This window comes from Thalassophryne amazonica, chromosome 8, assembly GCF_902500255.1.
Source record: "Thalassophryne amazonica chromosome 8, fThaAma1.1, whole genome shotgun sequence".
NCBI classification, from domain to species: domain Eukaryota; kingdom Metazoa; phylum Chordata; class Actinopteri; order Batrachoidiformes; family Batrachoididae; genus Thalassophryne; species Thalassophryne amazonica.
The window spans coordinates 22,955,409-22,975,601 of NC_047110.1; the positions used below are offsets into that span (position 1 = coordinate 22,955,409).

Genomic DNA, 20,193 nt, shown 5'->3' on the forward strand with positions numbered 1-20,193 from the left:
TGCCATGTCATGAATGTACGTCTGTGACCATGGCTCATTCAGAGGAATCATCGGTTCATACTTGTACTGTTCACTTGATAAGAGGGATTCAATAAAATGCAATGTTTTTTATGGGGTGTGATTTTATTTTGTTTTCTCCACAACAGAGGCATGATGTAGTGCAACATATTCCAGCATTTTTTTTTCCTCCACAACAGGGTCAATTATGTCACTTTTTTCACAGTCTACATCATCTAATTTCTTTTTTTTTTATATATATATATAATTGCTTTCCTGTTATGAAGAGCTTTCCTTGTGTTTTCTGCTATGCATCATTTATTTTTCGCATGCACAACCACCATGAGTACCACTTATGTGCACCCCTGGTTATAACATCAGTTTTAGGAGTGTTGTGTCTCACTTACTGTGAGCCTGATTTATTTGAGGTTTGCATGGGTTAAAGCATGCGTATATACCACAGCACTTGCAAAAACGTGCATACTGATTTACTAAGTACACAGTGAGGACTGTGTCTTTCAAATGTTCAAAATAGTGTGTAGGTCCATTTAGTGCTTTTGCCTACATGAATATATAATTTGGGGTTTGTCCACACAAGGTGATATTTGTAAATGCAACATGATTTATCAAGGTCAGAATGAAATCTAGCGGGTGATGACAACATCTGTTTCTTTTTTTTGCAAATATGTAACCTTGGCATTAACCTATTGCACTTGACAGATTGCTGTTCCAGCCCCAGAGAGGCCACTGTTTCCTCAGACACATAATTAAAAAAATTATTCATTTTAAATGTCAGACATATTTAAAGAGTTGATGATTTACTTTCTTTAGGAATAAATGTCTCTGTGTATAACTACTGGACAATAGAGGGTATGCACTGATGTCATGAGACGTATACAACCATGCTGGATGGGAAATGGCTGAAAGAAATTAATTGTTTACAGGAACCGAATGTTCTAAAATTCCGCAACCTAAAAGCAAAATCCATTTTTGGGGCAAAGTCAACAAAAGAGAGGTATATGATGAACAGTGTTGCCACAGTTACTTTAAAAAGTTACTTTATTAGTTACTTTATACAGTTACATTTATCTTCTTTTGTTCCTTGTTCATGGAAATTTCTGTTTATTATTGAATAAAGTTACTTTATAGAGTTTCTTCAATAGCAGCTTTATGCAGTTACTTTATTAGCAGCTGCTGACAACTTGTAACCGATAAGTAATGTAACTAAAAAGGTAACAAGTATTATCATATACCTATAAATGATACGCCAATATGATTGGATAAAACACTAAAGAATAAATAGCAATACACCCTTTTCGCGGACGGGTAATATTTTTCATACCACCCGAGTAATCAGCCAATCTGGACAGTGGAGCGGCACTACGTCGAAGAGGCGCGGTCAGAGGAACTGTGAAATACTGGTGAGTCACTATTAATAATTTCTTACGTGTCCAACCTCGTAGGTTGATCGTTAAAATTAAATTTGTTAGTTCTAAAAGCCATCAGAATTATTTATAGGAAAATGTTCTATTTTTTTTTTCTACTAAGGTTTGAACTTTGAGTGTTTACACAGGAGAGAAAAGTGAGAAAATGTTAATGTTAATGAAAATGTTAAATGCCTGTTAAAATGTTAATCCCTGTTTGAGAAAAGTGTATAAAGTGTGTAGTGAGGGGTTTTACAGCCTTAAAACATCTATAATAATTGTTAAAAAAATAAATAAATAATAATTTATTAGACACTGATGCATAACAGAAATTCACTCATATGACCAAACTTATAACAGAAAAGTCAAAGACGGAAAGAAATATAAGAAAATAAACCAAATACATGGTGCCTAAAGGTGTAGGCAGAAGCAACGCTTATCCACGCCTATCCTCCAGGCATATATGTCTGTTCATAGACATTTATATCGAACACAATCTGAACACAGCAGCACATAGTTACAGATAAAAGAAGTCAAATATTTCTCCAGACAACTCACAAAAAAAACAAACAAAAAAAAAACGAAGGTTCCAGTACAACAGCCTCTACATGTAACACAACTCAACCCTATTAATCTAATACATATCTAGAAAATACCATTTGTTTGTATAAAAGTTTGAACCAGTCAATATCTGGACATTGCTTAAGTTTCTCTGGTAAATGGAAACACAAAAGCACCTCCTAGTCATCCTAGCGCCTGCAATTTTAAAATAAAATGTACCCCTTAAAGTATACATTCCTTCTCTCAGCGTAAAATATTCTTGAATTCTGAGAGGTTTATTTCTTGCTTTATGCATCAACTGAATAGTCTTAAATGAAATCATATCATAAAGTTTTAATATCTTTGATTTAATAAACAATGGATTGGTATGATCCCGAAACCCTGAATTATGAATTATTCTTAATGCTCTTTTTTGAAGGATGAATAATTGTAATGTAGTTTTATAGTTATTACCCCAAACTTCCGCACAGTATGTCACATAAGGTGCAATCAGTGCACAATACATAGTATGTAGTGATTTACCATCTAGAATATACTTTGCCTTATTCAATATTGCAATACTTTTAGAAACTTTCTTTTGAATATAATGAATATGAGCTTGCCAGTTAATTTTAGCATCAATAATCACACCTAACAACTTATTTTCCTTGACACAGTCTATATTTACCCCAAGTATATTTAATTGTATTTGTACATCCAATTTATAATTTCCAAATAACATAATTTTAGTTTTTGACCAATTTAATGACAATTTGTTCATGTCAAACCAACTCTTCAGCTTTATCATTTCAACTAATCAAACAATAACTGCTGCAAATTCTCTCCAGAACAAAACAGGCTTGTGTCATCAGCAAAGAGAACTGCTTTAAACACTTTGGAAACTTTACATAAATCATTAATATATAAAATAAATAATTTTGGTCCCAGTACAGAGCCCTGGGGAACCCCACAAACAATGTCCAGATATATATATATAAAACCACAGTCCCAGATTTTAACAAATATCTATTTAATTAAATAACTTTTAATCCAGTTCAGAGCCACTCCTCTAATCCCATAAAGTTCCAACTTTTTAAATAATATGCTATGATTGATTGTATCAAAAGCCTTTTTTAAGTCAACAAATAGACCTATTACTAATTCCCTTTGGTCCACATGTTTATTGATCTCTTCGATTGCATTGCACAAAGCCAAAGCAGTGGACCTTTTCGCTCTGAACCCATATTGACTGTCATCAAGCAGGTTGTGAAATTCAATAAATCTATCCAGTCTGTTATCGTAAAGTTTTTCCAGTATCTTAGAGAATTGTGACAATAAAGACACAGGCCTGTAATTAGTAAAAAGATGTTTGTCACCAGATTTAAATAGAGGTATCACCTTTGCCACTTTCATACCATTTGGAACAATTCCCATTTGATATTATTTATTAAATATATATGCTAATGGTTTAACAATTTCTGGAATTATCTGCTTTACTAAAGCCATATGTAAATCATTATGATCAGTTGACTTTTTACTTTTACATGTGCTGACTATCATAATAATTTCTCTCTCATCAACCGGGCCAAGAAACATAATATATGGATTTCTGTCAATTAATTGCTGGTTTTCCCATGTAGTATGTGGAATGTCAGCTGCTAAATCTGACCCAACATCAACAAAAATTATTAAAACTGTTCAGTACTTGGTTCATGTCATATTCGTCTTTATTGTTACAAGTAAGATGGGTAATTCTTTGATTTGGGTTTATTTCTTAAAATACTATTCAGTATTTTCCATGTTTCCTTTATGTTATTTTGATTATCATTTAGAATTTTGCCATAGTATGATGTTTTTTTTTTTGTTTTTTGTTTTTTTGTTTTTTTTACAATTCTGCATAAAGGTTAATTTATTTTTATAGCACTTATATTTAATCTCAGCCTCTCTTGATTTACTTCTGATGAACTCTCTATATAACCAATTTTTCTTCTTACACGCCATTTGCAGTCCCTTTGTTATCCATGGATGGTCATTATACTTGTTATTTAAACTGCAATGTAGAATTGGACAATTTTTGTTATATACATCAAGAAATATCTTTTCAAATTTAACATATGCTAAATTAGCATCGTTCTCCGTATAAATGAATTCCAATCCTGCAGATGTAAATCATTTTTTAGGGCGGTAATAGCTTCTTCAGATTGCAACCGCTTTCGATATTGTATTTTCTCCTTCCATTTAGTATTCAAATTCAGCTCTGTTACTATAAAAACTGGTAAGTGGTCACTGATATAATTTATCAATAAACCACTTATTGTTTTTGTATTGATATCGTTTGTAAAAATATTATCAATAAGGGTAGCTGACTGAGAAGTTATTCTTGAAGGCCTAGTAATGTTTGGATATAGATTTAAGGTGTACAAGGTAATGACGCTGACTATTTCGCAGATTTTGCCTATTGCGGGTTATTTTTAGAACGTAACTTCTGCGATAAACGGCCTCAGGATGTATGGTTTTCTTCAGGGTGTATAAAGCCATATTCATTGGTGAACAACTTGATAAGTGATAATCTAACATGGTTAAGCTTAAGACTGAGTAATCAGCAAAGCAATTAATCAGCAAAGTAACAAATAGTTACTTGTCTGAGGACTCAATCTTAAAAATAACCAAGTTAGATTACTAGTTACATTGTTTGTTACATCCAGCAGCTGCTGACAAGTTGTCCGTAGCTACTAATGAAGTAACTATATAGAGTAACTGCAAAATGTAAATGTAAAAAGTAACTAATAAAGTAACTTATCAAAGCAACACCGATGATCAACATTGCGTGGACTTGCCTTCAGGGCCGGTATTTTTGCAGATTTTTTCGGAGCTCCTGGCATGTCAATATGTCCCTGATATTCACTACCCAGATATCTACAACCATTTTGTGTGTGCACACACCCACCCTTGACTGTTTCTGCTTCCTGCCAGCAGTACCCGATCTGACAGCTGGAGACGGTGGCCACCTGGTGACTCGGGACTTGGCGGCTCCGGTGTGTTCCAGATCCGTTGGCGGTGGAAATCGTCTGGGTCCCGACTTTTATCTGGACAGGCGTCTCCTATCCTTGAGCCTGCCCACACGACACCAACTATACAAATTGACTGTAGTATTGAATTGTATCTGTATCCGTTGTGCACATTTCACAACATTAAAAGTGTTACTCTTTATTTCCATTGACCGTTCATTTACGCCCCCTGTTGTGGGTCCGTGTCACTACACTTTCACACAACAGGATTTCTCAGGCAACTGTCATGGATCCTGAGGGGCGTCAACCATCGAGTGAACCACCAATGGAAACGCAGGAGGCACAGGGACCAGCAGGAGGCGTACTAGGTGAGCTGCAGCAAATCCTAACCGCCTCCACTGCTCGGTTGGACTTGGTAACCGAGCAGAACGTTATCCTCAATCGGAGGATGGAGGCTCTCACCGCTGCTGCGGCACCTCCTCCTGCTGCCCGAGTGCCAGATACAGATATTCCAGTGGGCGTTCAACGAACACCCCCCCCCCCGAAGCATACATAAGTCCTCCTGAGCCGTATGGAGGCTGTGTCGAGACGTGCGCTGATTTTTTTAATGCAGTGTTCGCTCGTCTTTTCACAGTGTCCGGTCATGTATGCGTCTGACGCTAGCAAGGTGGCTTATGTGGTGAATCTGCTCCCCCTGCTGACGAAGCTATGGACACGAACAGGGCTAAAGTAAAATCAGAAGACAGACAACGGAGGCTGGCCCGTGGGGAGTGTTTTTTCTGCGGCTCGAGTGAGCACATACAGAGAAATTGCCCCAAACGGTCAAAGTACAACGCCCGCCCTTAGAGACTGGGCTAAGGGTGGGCCATAACACTCACGAGGGGAAATCCCGCAAATCCGCACGAATCCCAGTTACGATCCTAAGTGGGGATTTAACCCTTCATGCCCCAGCACTGGTGGACATGGGGTCGGAGGGGAATCTGCTGGATAGCAGATGAGCAAAGGAGGTTGGGCTCCCTCTAGTGGCCTTACCGTCACCATTGTTGGTGCGGGCACTAGATGGCACCCTACTTCCACTAATCACACATCAGACACAGCCAGTGACAATGGTTGTGTCTGGAAATCACAGGGAGGAGATTGTGTTTTATGTAACACTTTCTACCTCCCGAGTGATTCTGGGTTTTCCATGGGTGTTAAAACACAATCCCCGGATTGATTGGCCATCTGGGGTTGTGACGCAGTGGAGCGAAACCTGCCACCAGGAGTGTTTAGGATCCTCGGTTCCACCCGGTGTGACAGCTAAAGAGGAGGTTTTAGTCCCCCCCAATCTGGCGGCGGTGCCAGCTGAGTACCATGATCTTGCTGACGTCTTCAGCAAAGATCTGGCGCTCACGGTGCCTCCGCACCGTCTGTACGATTGTGCCATTGATTTGATACCGTTACCCCTTCTGGATTCGGTGTTCATGCCCCTGCATGGAGCCCAAATATTCACAAAGTTGGATCTTAGAAATGCGTATCACCTGGTTTGGATCCGGAAGGGAGACGAGTGGAAGATGTTTAACACCCCGTTAGGTCATTTTGAGTACCTGGTCATGCCGTTCAGTCTCACCAATGCGCCCACGACGTTCCAAGCCTTGGTTAATGACGTCTTGCGGGACTTCCTGCATCGGTTCGTCTTCGTGTATCTGGACGATATTCTCATCCTGAGACCCATGTCAAGCATGTACGTCAGGTCCTGCAGTGGTTGTTGGAGAACCGGCTGTTTGTGAAGGGCGAGAAGTGTGAGTTCCACCGCACTTCTTCGTCCTTCCTGGGATTTATAATCTCCTCCAACTCCGTCGCCCCTGATCCGGCCAAGGTTGCGGCGGTGAGAGATTGGCCCCAACCAACAAGCCGTAGGAAGCTGCAACAGTTCCTCAGTTTTACAAACTTCTATCAGAGGTTCATTAAGGGCTACAGTCAGGTTGTTGGCCCCCTGACAGCCCTGACCTCCACTAAAGTCCCCTTCACCTGGTCGGATTGGTGCGAAGCCGCGTTCAAGGAGTTGAAACATCGGTTTTCGACTGCACCAGTTCTGGTGCAGCCTAACTCTGATCGCCAGTTTATTGTCGAAGTGGATGCCTCTGACTCAGGGATAGGAGCCATGCTGTCCCAGAGTGGGTTGTCCGATAAGGTACTCCATCCTTGTGCCTACTATTCCCGCAGGTTGACCCCGGCTGAAAGGAACTATGACGTCGGCAATCGGGAACTTCTGGTGGTGAAAGAGGCTCTTGAGGAGCGGAGACACCTTCTGGAGGGAGCCTCGGTTCCCTTCACGGTTTTCACGGACCATCGGAACCTGGAATACATCCAGACTGCCAAGCGTCTGAACTCCAGGCAAGCCCGTTGGTCACTGTTCTTTGGTCGGTTTGACTTCCAGATCACGTATCGCCCCGGGACTAAAACCCAACGGTCCGTTGCACTGTCCCAGGTGCATGAAGAGGAAGTCAGGCCAGAGCTGTCGGATCCACCGGACACCATCATCCCCGAGTCCATTGTTGTCGCAACCCTCACCTGGGACGTGGAGAAGACCATCCAGGATGCCCTGACATGACACCTGGACCCCGGAGATGGACCTAAGAACCGGCTGTACATCCCACCAGAGGCCAGGGCTGCGGTCTTGGACTTCTGTCACAGTTTGAAGCTCTCCTGTCACCCAGGGGTGCGTAGAACCGTGGCAGTGGTCCGGCAGCGCTTCTGGTGGGCGTCGATGGAGACCGACGTCCGGGAGTACATCCAGGCCTGCACCACCTGTGCCAGGGGCAAGGCTGATCATAAGAAGGCCCAAGGACTCCTCCAGCCGCTGCCGGTGCCTCGTCGCCCCTGGTCCCACATATGCCTGGACTTCGTCACGGGTCTCCCTGCGTCCCAGGGTATGATGACCATCCTGACGATAGTGGACCGGTTCTCCAAGGCGGCCCACTTCGTGGCCCTCCCGAAGCTCCCGACGGCCCAGGAGACTGCAGACCTCCTGCATGGTATCCCCACAAACGTAGTCTCGGATCGTGGTCCCCAGTTCTCCTCGCAAGTCTGGAGGAGTTTCTGTAGGGAACTGTGGGCCACCATGAGCCTCTCGTCCGGGTACCACCCTCAAACCAATGGACAGGCAGAGCGGACGAACCAAGACCTGGAACAGACTCTGCGGTGTGTCACCTCCGCACACCCGACGGACTGGAGTCAACACCTGGCCTGGATCGAGTACGCCCATAACAGTCAGGTCTCGTCTGCCACCAGCCTCTCCCCCTTTGAGGCATGTTTGGGGTAGCAGCCCCCATTGTTTCCAGCCGTGGGGGGAGAAGTTGAGGCCCCCTTGGTCCAGGCCCACCTCAGGAGATGCCGTCGGGTATGGTGCACTGTCTGCTCTGCCCTTCTGATAGCCCAGACGAGGGCTAAGGACCATGCAGACCACCAGCGTTCCCCGGCCCCTGCATACCAGCCCGGGCAGGAGGTTTGGCTGTAAACTAAGGACATCCCACTGCAGGTGGACTCCCATAAACTGAAGGACAGATACATCGGACCTTTTCCTATCATCAAAGTCCTCAGTCCAGCCTCAGTGAAGCTGCGGTTGCCAGCTTCACTGCAGATTCATCCAGTCTTTCACGTGTCCTGGATTAAGCTGTATCACACCTCCACCCTCTGCACTCCCGGACCTGTGCCGCCTCCTGCCCGGATCATCAATGGTGAGCCTGCGTGGACCGTCCGCAGGCTTCTGGACGTCCGTCGACGGGACGGGGGGTTCCAGTATCTGGTGGACTGGGAGGGGTATGGACCCGAAGAATGCTCCTGGGTGAAGCGGTGCTTCATTCTGGACCCTGCCCTCCTGACCGACTTCTACGCCCGACACCCCAACAAGCCTGGTCGGGTGCCAGGAGGCGCCCGTTGAGTGGGGGGTCCTGTTGTGTGGGCTGCCCAAAGAGGAGGTACTGCTGGCCAACATCAGAGGGCGCTCTGCCTGTAGACGGGCTTCAGGCACCAGAGGGCGCAGTTCGCCGCCAGGGACCCTGACAGCTGTCCTTCATCATCTCATCAGGCCATCCATAAAAGCTTGGAGAAGACACCACACCCCTGCCGAGAAATCTTCTGAGGTACTCAGGTAAACTCTCAGCCGTCTTTCTCTGTTTCAGCTAAGCTTATTGTTGCAACGTACTTTGCTGCTAAGCTCGAAAAGCTGTACTTTATATTCTGAGTTTGCAGACGTTTCAGTACACTTGCAGCTGGTCAGGAGGAGTTGGCGTTTCCACTCCTCAGCTGTTAAGTGAAATCAGGATCTGCACGACTGTGATATTATGAGAAGTGGGAGGTGGTGTTTTTCTCCCTTCATTATGAGAACTCTGCTGACTGTTTGCTGGGTGTGTGCACACACCCACCCTTGACTGTTTCTGCTTCCTGCCAGCAGTACCCGATCTGACAGCTGGAGACGGTGGCCACCTGGTGACTCAGGACTTGGCGGCTCCAGTGTGTTCCAGATCCGTTGGCGGTGGAAATCGTGTGGGTCCCGACTCTTATCTGGACAGGCGTCTCCTATCCTCGAGCCTGCCCACACGACACCAACTATACAGATTGACTGTAGTATTGAATTGTATCTGTATCCGTTGTGCACATTTCACAACATTAAAAGTGTTACTCTTTATTTCCATTGACCGTTCATTTACGCCCCCTGTTGTGGGTCCATGTCACTACACTTTCACACAACAGTCATCTGAGCACTGACATTGATATTGCATGTGCTTATAGACAAAAACAAATAAGAAACAAAATTCAATTCATTATTCAACTAAACTGCAAATATATGAATTTTTTAACATTCATGAAACACTTCTCTAAACAAGGCCATAGGGTCACTGACCCTAAAGAGATTCCCTCCTTGGCACAGTGATATATTTCTTTTTGTCTGTTTATCTAAAATTGTATATAATAATCATTAGATTAATAATATATAAACAAAAATGAATTGAAATAATAAATAAATAAAATAAAAGAAATATTACAATTTGAAAACAAATGCACCTGAATGTGATGACAGCTGCAACTGCTTAATGCTAACTTTTAACATTGAAAATGCAATAGAAATGCTAACGCGTTAGCATCGGGATCCGGATCGTGATCCGGATCACCACTAAAATTGAATCACTTGTTCCTCTTGTCATTTCCAACCACTCCACAAAATTTCATCAAAATCCGTTCAAAACTTTTTGAGTTATCCTGCTGACAAACAGACAGACAAACAAACAAACCCAACCAAAAACATAACCTCCTTGGCGGCGGTAAAAAGAATTGTCTAGTTTTAAGGCACATTATGATTATTCGGTGCCTAGACACTTTGCTAGTTTTGAGAATTTTAAATAAGTAAATTTTTCTTACCCCATTGGCAGATTTTTTTTTTTCTTTTCTTAATACGAGACAGTTTGGTTTGATTTCAGATTATTTGGCTTATTTTGAGAGGGACAGTTTTGGCAGTGTGGCTTCCGGGTTTCACGTCATGTGCACACCCTCTGCAGTTTGGCGCTAAGCACAGACTACATTTTAATGAGACACCTGATCATTACTGTTGTTGATGTGTCATGCTTTGCCTGAGAAACACACAGACGCACATACTGGATTCTGTGTGGTACATCACAGCTGTGCACACAGGATGCACAGCACATGAACATATTCATGTGCTGACTATTAAAAACAATCTCCTATTTCAGACATTTCATTATTGTTCCTTCCAGGGCATTGCACCGGGAGAACACAGCATAATTATTCACCAGTTTACTTAAATATGATGGATGGAAAAATCATTAACCCCTTAACGCCTGAATTTATATAGCTGTATATAAAAAAATGTTTTGTGTGTGTTTTTGCCTTTAAGTAGATGGTAAATAATGTTGAGATTATTAATTTCACTTTTGCACAAAAAATAAATAGTAATTTTGGTATTTTGATAATGACTTTGTTATAATGTTATAATAATAATGATGGTATGTTGCAAATTTACGAAAACAGGCATACTGGTCAATTTGGTATGTTGCATATTTGAGTCAAATATTGTAGCATATATGTGACAATAGGCGTTAAGGGGTTAAATATCTAAAGTAGTAGATTTGTGTGTGTGTGTGTGTGTGTGTGTGTTTATGTTCATTAATTGCCGGCATATGAACACGTCCAGTTATGTAGCAGAGTTTGTACTTTTCTTCTTTTTTTCTTTCACCAAAACAAATCTAGGCTTGTATCGCAGATGTATCTTCTGGAAAATTGTAGCTGAACTTTCTGGTCTTCTTTCTAAGAAAATCCTCTTGTACCATTATGAAGCTATATAACTGGTGATACAAAATGCAAAACATGCAGCATGCACAATTTCTTCAGTCACAGACACACAAGGCTATAACTTGTTCTGGGTTATCTGGGTGTCTTGGTGACTTTCCTCATTCTTCTTCTTCTTGCACAGTCACTCAGTTTTTGAGAACTGTCTACTCCACACAGGTTTCCCATAGAGTACCATACTGTTTGTATGTATTCATAATTGATGTAAATAAAGTCCAAGACATAATGTTGGAAATGTTCATGTATCCATCTTCTTACTTGTCTGACGAAAACTGCCAATAAGACTGATTTACATGTATTATACCAAAATGTTCCATTACTTATGAAACACATCATCTTGGCTTTTATATTTTTAATTAATTTTTATCAAGTTGTAGAGATTTGCTTTCAGTTTGAGTTCAAAGAATATAATTATATATATATATATATATATTGTATTTGAAATGGCATAAACAAATCCAAATTGTGTGAAATTCCAACTGTTCCAATACTTTTGGAGGGCGCTGGATATGCACTGTTGGAGCTGGAACTGAGCAGTGTGTCCTTTAATGAAAGCAAGCCATCATATTTCCTCCCTGATTGTGCATCTCTCACAACAAGCACATCAAAGAACACAGCGAGAGACAGACAGAGAGACAGAGGGTGGGGAGACAGACAGAGAACTCTCCAGATAAAAAAGAGTGAAAGTGACAAGTGTTGTGCTCTACTCCTGTAGAAATGTGCACTTCAATGAAAAAAATGCCAGAATTTCTGATGTACTGCAACTGCAGCTAGGGCAGCAGCAGCTCAACCACTTCCAGAAGTGGCTGTTCTTCTCTAGCTCTCCGATCATCTCCGCTATTATGGTGTGCTCCTACGCGGTTCGTGTGTGTGTGTGTGTCCTAGACCCCCCACTTCTCTCATGAATCTCTTATGTTAGGAGTCCCAGCGAGTACATTCAGAGGGTCGAACAACACCAGCGATGGCTCTGGGAACATACTGGGAGGAGCCTTGTCACCCCACCATCTTTGAAAAGTTTGTAATCCAGGCACCATGTTAGCAACACCCTGCAAGTTAAGCAATGGAAGAATGCCAGCCAGCAAACGTCGCATGAAGTCAAGTAATTTCCGTCATAATTCCCGTTTGCAGGTTGTCGCAGCCGAATGAGATAGAACCCTAAAGTCTGTATACATGCATATAGTCAAAGGTGCATCTTGATATAGGTGATATAGTCACCCACTCCTGGAGCAGCATCTTGTAGGAGGCAGCACCAGCATCTGCAAAAAAAAAAAAAAAGCTTGTATTTGAGTGTACTGGTTTTCTATAGTTCATTCATGTCATGGTGTGAAGAGTGGGTGTGCCATCTTTTTATTTTTTCAGGGGCCTTTGCATGCTGCTGGCTGAGAAGATGTCCCACGCTCAGGCAGACACCCATGGAAGCATTCAAACAGTCCCACCCTATGTATCTTTTTAAACTGGCATTCCGATCACATTCATTTGTTTCTGCCTTATTTTGACTTAACTATTACTCATGTTTTGCTTCTTTTTATTTAATTTTATTTTCTGTATTATTTTGATGTGAACCACCCTGTAATTTGTGTCTAGAAAGGCATTATAAATAAAATTAATTACTTACTTAGAGCTCCCTGGTGGAACCTGCATGGGGGTGTGGATCCATCTAACAATAAACTCGTGATTAATAAGCTAAAGTCAATAAACTACACATTGAATTTCTTTCAAATAAACCAGATTCCATACATGATATCACAAATACAAACCTATAGTTTCACATACATGTTATTTTTGTTGGTTGTGTGAAATAGTAATAAAAATAAATGCAAACTGAACTGGAGATCTCCAAGATGAATTTTAGTTTTTTAGTCTTACTATAAAATACAACAGCTTATTACTGAAAAGATTATAGTAATGTCTCACTGTTAAATAATAGCAAGCAGATGTGGTTGCCAGAGTAATTTTATAAAAATACAGTAAAATAATTAAATGTTGGGATTATAACTTAGTAATAATTAATTCCGTAATCAACTGTATGTATTTTGCAGTAAACACACTGTAGAATAACAGAACACTGTAGAAAAACTCTATAAATCTGGTAACTGAGTTTTTGTTTGCTTAAGTGTATGCAGCTTCATCCTCAGTTACAAGTATTGTTGGGAGAATATCTCATAGGAAAATTTAAATTGTGTGCAGCTATAGGGTGTTAAACATTTTATTTGGAACTTACTTCATATGTACAGTTTTGTTATGTAAAGCATGAAAAACCATGGCAGTCGCACTTTAAAGTACTAATGCAATAGTCCTTGTAGAAACTAAAAAATATCACCCTGATATTGAACATCATAATGTGTAACTTCAACGCACATATATAAATGTATTCAGTAAGAGAGAACTTGTCCTGTCCTTTAATAAAGAGCAATATTTTTCTATCTTTGAAAACTAAAGTACCGCAGGGCACCTAAATGACACCACACGGCCGATGATGTTACTTGATTAGTGTAATAGTTATGTAGTTAAGAGCAGACAGACGGTCCACGTGTCAAACCTGCAGAAACAGCCAAGATAACTGGACAACACATCGAGGCATTTTAGCCCTGAGAACAGATGGGCGATGTAGTCTGAGCTTCCATTCTCTGCAGCGTAATGGTATTCTGGTCCCATGTGCAAATACAAGGTCCAATCTTTCAAAGAAATAGGGTTTATGTTTGCAAGGCGACAGCACATTGAGTGGGTGACCTCTCTGTCGTCACCAGGTCTAGTAATGTACACAGAGATTTAGATGTTTTCTTTCAGCTCTAGGACCCTAAGACTCCCCTTTAATGATGTATTATGTTCAACAATACAGAAGGAACAACAGAAGGACAGAAATTTCTTATGGGAACAGCTGTGCTACAAGGTTGTCACATCCTTTTATATGTGCTACATATTAGCTGGAGACCTACTTTATCTTCTTTATTACGTTTCCCCATCTACATTCAGGTATAGTCATTTTTTGTTTTCGTGTTACACAGTGATAGAGGCAAACTCAACAGCTGGAACTGCAAGTTTTCCTACACTTTGGTGGTTACAAGTGGACAGCCATTGAGAACTTTGTTCTGTCAGACACATCCCCTCATCAGGAGTGGACTTGTAATCAGTCAAGACCACCATGTATTGAAAACGGTATAACTCTGTATAATGGGCTGTATTACAAAGCTTCTTTACATTTGCTAATATCATTATAACTGGTTATATAACAGCTGAGTGGATCCTTGTCATTTGATTGGTGGCTTGTAGGTCACGTGACATGCATTATTCTTACCATTTGACATTGTGTTTCATTGACTGTGCAATAGTTCTTTTTTAGCGTGCAATTTTGGTGCTATATGAAATGTGCTATTGCATGCTCCTACCACCGCGCATGCTCACACTACCGGAGGCGCTGTTTAGCTAAACATAACAGCATTTGTTTTGCTGGCAGATGATTTGAAGGAGCTAAATGACGCTGCTAATTCTTCTAACACACACACACAAACACATACAAAACAAATCCACCACACCGTAAGCTATCTGGAGGCATGAAGAGCTGTTAGGATGAAAAGCTGGACAAATTTTGGACGCAATTTTTCCCTGGAGTGAATAAAGCAGACGGCAGTCTGTACACAAAGTCAGTGGACGGCATCACAGACTACTGAGAACAATTTGGACTCCTCTTTAAAGTTTGTGTTGGACTATTAAGTACCAGTTAGGAACACCAAAATGTAAGTCCCTTTTCTGTTGTTTATAATTTAATAAAATATCAAATGACAAGGATCTGTTTTCACCATTATACAGTATAAAACAAATAATGAATGTTTTTTGCATTCTTTCTATGGTAAGAATATTTCATGAAATATTCATTCCATTGAACTCCTAAACATTCATTATATTATATCAGTATTTCTGTTCTAAACCAATGTTGCACCGATTACTTTAGTTTTTCTCACGAGTAAAAAGATGACCCAAAACATCTAAACATAGAGCCTCGGTTGTAAAATCCCAGAGTACCAATTATCATTTAGGAATTGTGGCCACTTGTAGCCCTAGAGTCTCCATTTTGCAAACCCATAAGTAATTGGACAAGCTAAATATCATGAATACTCTTAATAGAATTAATCAAGTTTACAGTCAACACAGACAATTCAGAGGATGGATACATTATCATTTTTAATTCACAGAACACATTTTATATCAATTATTAAGAAACAGTATGGAACTGAATGATAAATCACCCTGAAATACATCGTTCTCAACCACGCCAGAAGCAAATGAGTGAGGGAAGCCAGCAAGACTCCCATGAAGTAGTTCTAGGCTGCTATGGAAAAAACACACTAGCCATCACGGTCAGTGTGTTTTGTCCATTTGTAACTAGCATTTTCATTGACCCCTGTCTGTCCATTCTTTTGTTTTTGAGTCCCTTCTTGTAGCACTTTAATATTCATTGAATTTCCTTCATTCAGCAAAAATGATGGCGATTTTAAAAACTAATATTTATAGATCTGGATGACCCAACATTAAGAAACCTAAAGTGAGCTTGGGATAAATCCACGTGCTTTCCAACCTGAACATAAATACTTCATTAGACATCAGGTGGGCATGTTTGTTCACTTTCCATCTAGATAGAAAAATGTTTTGTGCAGGTCTCATGTGAGCTACTGGAAGCGTGACAGGATCTGTGGTAGTGCACGCACTGAAAAGCCACAGAATAACAACCAACGTGCAATGACGGCATTGGCCGTCAGATGCTTTGGCATCTTCACTTCATTCAGACTACAGTGTTACGATTGTCAGCATTTAATAATTTATCTGTACTTTTATTGGTTGCTGATTGGTTGCTGAAGTACAAAAACAACAAGAAACAATTCATTATTATTCCGAGTTAAATCTAAATCATTGCTATCTGTTATATCAAATCAGATCTGGACTTGACTGAGTCATAGCACTAAGACTTTTATCCTTGTATTTATGTCATAATTTTGTACTCCTGTGCACCGATGGCACCTTCAGCGATCCTTCATTGAATCAGGCCACCTTGTATTTACAGATTCATTTATTTGTTATTTATATTTGTTTCTTGGTGTGATGAGTCTTCTTTGGAGTTGAATGTGTCAAAAACCAAAGATATGATTATCGATTTTAGGAAGTCTACCTCTTTCTCATCACCAACTGTTATCAAAGGTGCTGATGTTGAGATGGTGGAGAGCTACAAACATCTGGGTGTGGTCCTTGATAATAAACTTTGCTTTGAACCTCATGTTGATGTTACCCCCAAAAGGTTCAGCAAAGATTGTTCTTTTTGAGGAAGATGAGAACCTTCCATGTTTCTTCTGAGATGATGACTCTCTTTTATAGAAGTTTTATTGAATCTGTTTTAACTTTTTGTAGTGTTGCATCGTTTGGAAACTTGAACTGTTCCAATAAGAGTCGTCTCGGTAGTCTTGTTAAAACTGTTGGAAAAATGTCGGGAAATCATCAGGCTGGGGTAATTATCTATAACAGACAGGTCCTGAGAAAGGCTAATGCTATTCTGGATTGTCCTCATCACCCACTGAAAAAAGCTTTTGCCCTCAGGTCTTCGTTTTAGGGCTCCTATGACGAGGACTAAAAGATTTCACATTTCCTTTATCCGCAGTGCAAATTTATTAGTTAATAGCAATTAGCCCTTAGGTGCTCTTGTTTTTCTTGCATTCATTTTGCTTATTTGCACATCCACACATTGCATTTTTTTGCAATACTAGTGGGGGTTTTTTTTTCAGTTTTGGCATGAACTTTGGACTGAACATTTGACATTTGATAGTGATTTTGTGTATGGGTATGGTGCTTTTTATATTGTATTGTTTTTATTATGTCTGACGTTAGACTTTTAATTGGGTCTTATTCTCACTGTTAATATTGTCATTGTGTACCTTGTCTTTTGTGTACTCCTGCTGCAACACTAATTATAATTATAATATAATATATATTTATTTTTATCCAGTGAATGCATTACAGTTCCGTAAATTTCCCTTCACGGGACAATAAAGAAATTTTGATTCTGATTCTGATCACGTTATCTTGAACTTGAATACAGTTGGTACGCAATGCAGATGATCCATGCTTTTATTTCATCACATCTTGACGATTGTACTTCGTTGTTCCCTAGCCTCAGTAAATCTTCTCTGGATCACGTAAAAATGGTCCAGAATGCTGCTGCAAGGATTCTTACAAAGTCATTTCTGAGGTCTTAGGTAGTACCCATTCTGTCCTCTTTGCATTGGCTCCCCATGTAGTTCAGACTGCAGCTTAAAATATAGGTGACGACTTTTAGGGCTCCGCACAGTTACATGTCACTCTACATTAGTGAACTTCTGCAGGTCTCTGAAGTCCTCAGAACAGAACCTGTTGGTTGTCCTGAGGTCAAGGATGAAGCTCAAAGGAGACTGTGCATTTGAGGTTGTGGCTCACAAACTGTGGAATGCACTGCCACTGCATCTATGCGGTTTGCAGATTTTCTTCTGGTTTCTGTGTCTTTTGTGTTATGTGTGAAGGGAGGGGCCTTTTCAGTTGATATTGGAAGAGACAGAGGGTTTTGATGGTGATGCAGAGGAAGAAGTTTCAGAATGTGAAGATCGCTTTTCTAAAAATTCAGAGTTTGACACTGAGTTTGGAGAGGAGGAGCATTAGTGAGCATTAGTCAGCTCTGAAGCATGAAAGAGCCTCAGCCCTTCAGCAGCCACGAGTCTGTGAAGTGTGTGGATCCAAGATGGTCAAAAAAACACAATATATACATGCACCCAGTGCAAGACGTACATATGCAACACACACACACACACACACACACACACACACACACACACACACACACACGCACAGTGAAACTCTGCCCCACATGTGTAGTATAGTCTGGTATGAAAATGGCAGAGTTCAATGGAGCTAATGTGTTGTTCAGAAAGATGTTATGTGTAAACTGACCTGAGCAGGTTAAATTCCTAATGAAATTCAAATAAATAATACACTATAGTTTTGGAAAATGGCAGAACGGTGGCTTAGTCATTAGCACTGGTGCCTCACAGAGAGAAGGTCATGGATTCAATTCCCACCTGGCCTTTCTGTGTGGAGTTTGCATGTTCTCCCCGTGTTTGTGTGGGTTTCTTCCGGGTGCTCCGGTTTCCTCCCACATCCAAAGACATGCGGGTTAGATGGATTGGAATCTTTAAATTGTCCGTAGGTGTGCGAGTGGATGCGACTGTGTTTGTTTGTCTGTTTGTGGCCCTGTGACAGACTAGCGTCCTGTCCTGGGTGTCCCCCGCCTCACGCGCTATGACTGCTGGCATAGGCTCCAGCCCCCCGTGACCCTTAATTGGACTAAGCGGTTGAAGATGACTGGGTGAGTGAGTGCCTTTTGGAAAAACGTGCTTCATTTGTACACTTATTAATTATTTTCCAGTTATACCTGTTTTATAATGCATTTCCTTATTTATTTATTTATTTTGCATTTTAATAAAAAATTTAAGAAAAGAAAGTTGCATTTCTATTCATATATGTGATTTAACAAATGTAAAAGGAACAAACTTAACATATGTGATGTTTATCTTACATGCAATTGGGATGAAGTAAGCATCTGCTGAGTATTTGAACAAAAAAATGTGTGATTATGTTGAATAAAAGCCCCAAAATGCAGTGGGTCCACCAAAACCCAGCAGGACTCCCTGTGAATTAAAAAAAAAACAAAACAAAAAAAAAAAACACCTCTATAAGGATTTAAAGAACAATGTCAACAGAGCAGTGTTGCAGAAAGGCCAAATCCTCTATGCCTGGTAAAGATAGGCCATGGTCCGGGTCCGGACCCAGATGCCATTCTGTATGGGCCCAGAACTCTTATTAGATTTTGACAGGTAACTTCTATTTTAACATACACAACTTTTCCTGCATTTATCGTTGTCTTATTTTAACTACGTAGATTTTCTCTTTGTCTTTACAGTAACTCATGCATATACACAGGAAATGGAAAGACAAATCACATGCATTGTAACTCATCCTACATGATGTTACTCAGCCACACTCATGTTCAACTGCTTTCTCCAATTAAGGGTTGCGTGTGGCTGTAGCCTATCCCATCAGTCATAGAGCGTGAGGCAGCCTACACCCTGGACAGGACACCAGTCTGTCACAGAGCCACATTTGCCCTATTGAGGTTTCAAATCCTGCAAAATCTCGCAAAACTTCGGAGAGGTTGACGTGCTGCGGGATGTCATTAACATTGAGAACTGCATTGAGACGCTCTGACCAGGCTGCACTTTAACCGCTGCACACAGACAACAGCATTAACATCGGAACATAAAACTATTATATTAATAAAACTAAAGCTCTTGTGAATATATTATTTGGGTTTATAGATGTTATTGTGTTTGTTTTATGTAAACATGCCAGAAGCTCAGGTTGTTTCTCTGTGATTTTCAATGGGAGTGGCTGTAAGCTGCAATCACATCTCTTCATCTGTTCATGTCGTTCTGGGGGAAAGTGAAGTTTGCTCTTTAACGTCCTGCTTATTGTCCTTCACAACACTGTTTGTCCTCTTTGTTCCAGAGTAATATATATATTATGTCTGAAATGCGGTTTGCATTTATTAAATTCTATGCAGATTAAATGTAGCAGATTATTTGTTTTAGCAGGTTTTCAGGGTCTCATGCAGCAGTCTCTTATTAACGTGATGAAAAGCATAAAAAAATTACATTTTAGTAGTATAACATTCATTTGCCTGCAGCATTGTGGCTTAGTGGTTAGCACTGCTGCCTCACAGCAAGAAGGTCATGGGTATGATTCCCACTTGGCCTTTCCGAGTCACTGACAACACCAATTACTGATCCTGGGCCTGCACCCCTGGGCTC

The 20,193-nt window shown here is 40.7% G+C and overlaps 1 protein-coding gene across 2 annotated transcripts in view; it reads left to right on the plus strand.

Annotated features, from left to right (window-relative positions):
* LOC117515354 (ethanolamine kinase 1-like) overlaps positions 1-20,193 on the plus strand; it is a 144,430-nt gene that overhangs the window by 17,541 nt on the left and 106,696 nt on the right. The gene's annotated exons all lie outside the window — the stretch shown is intronic.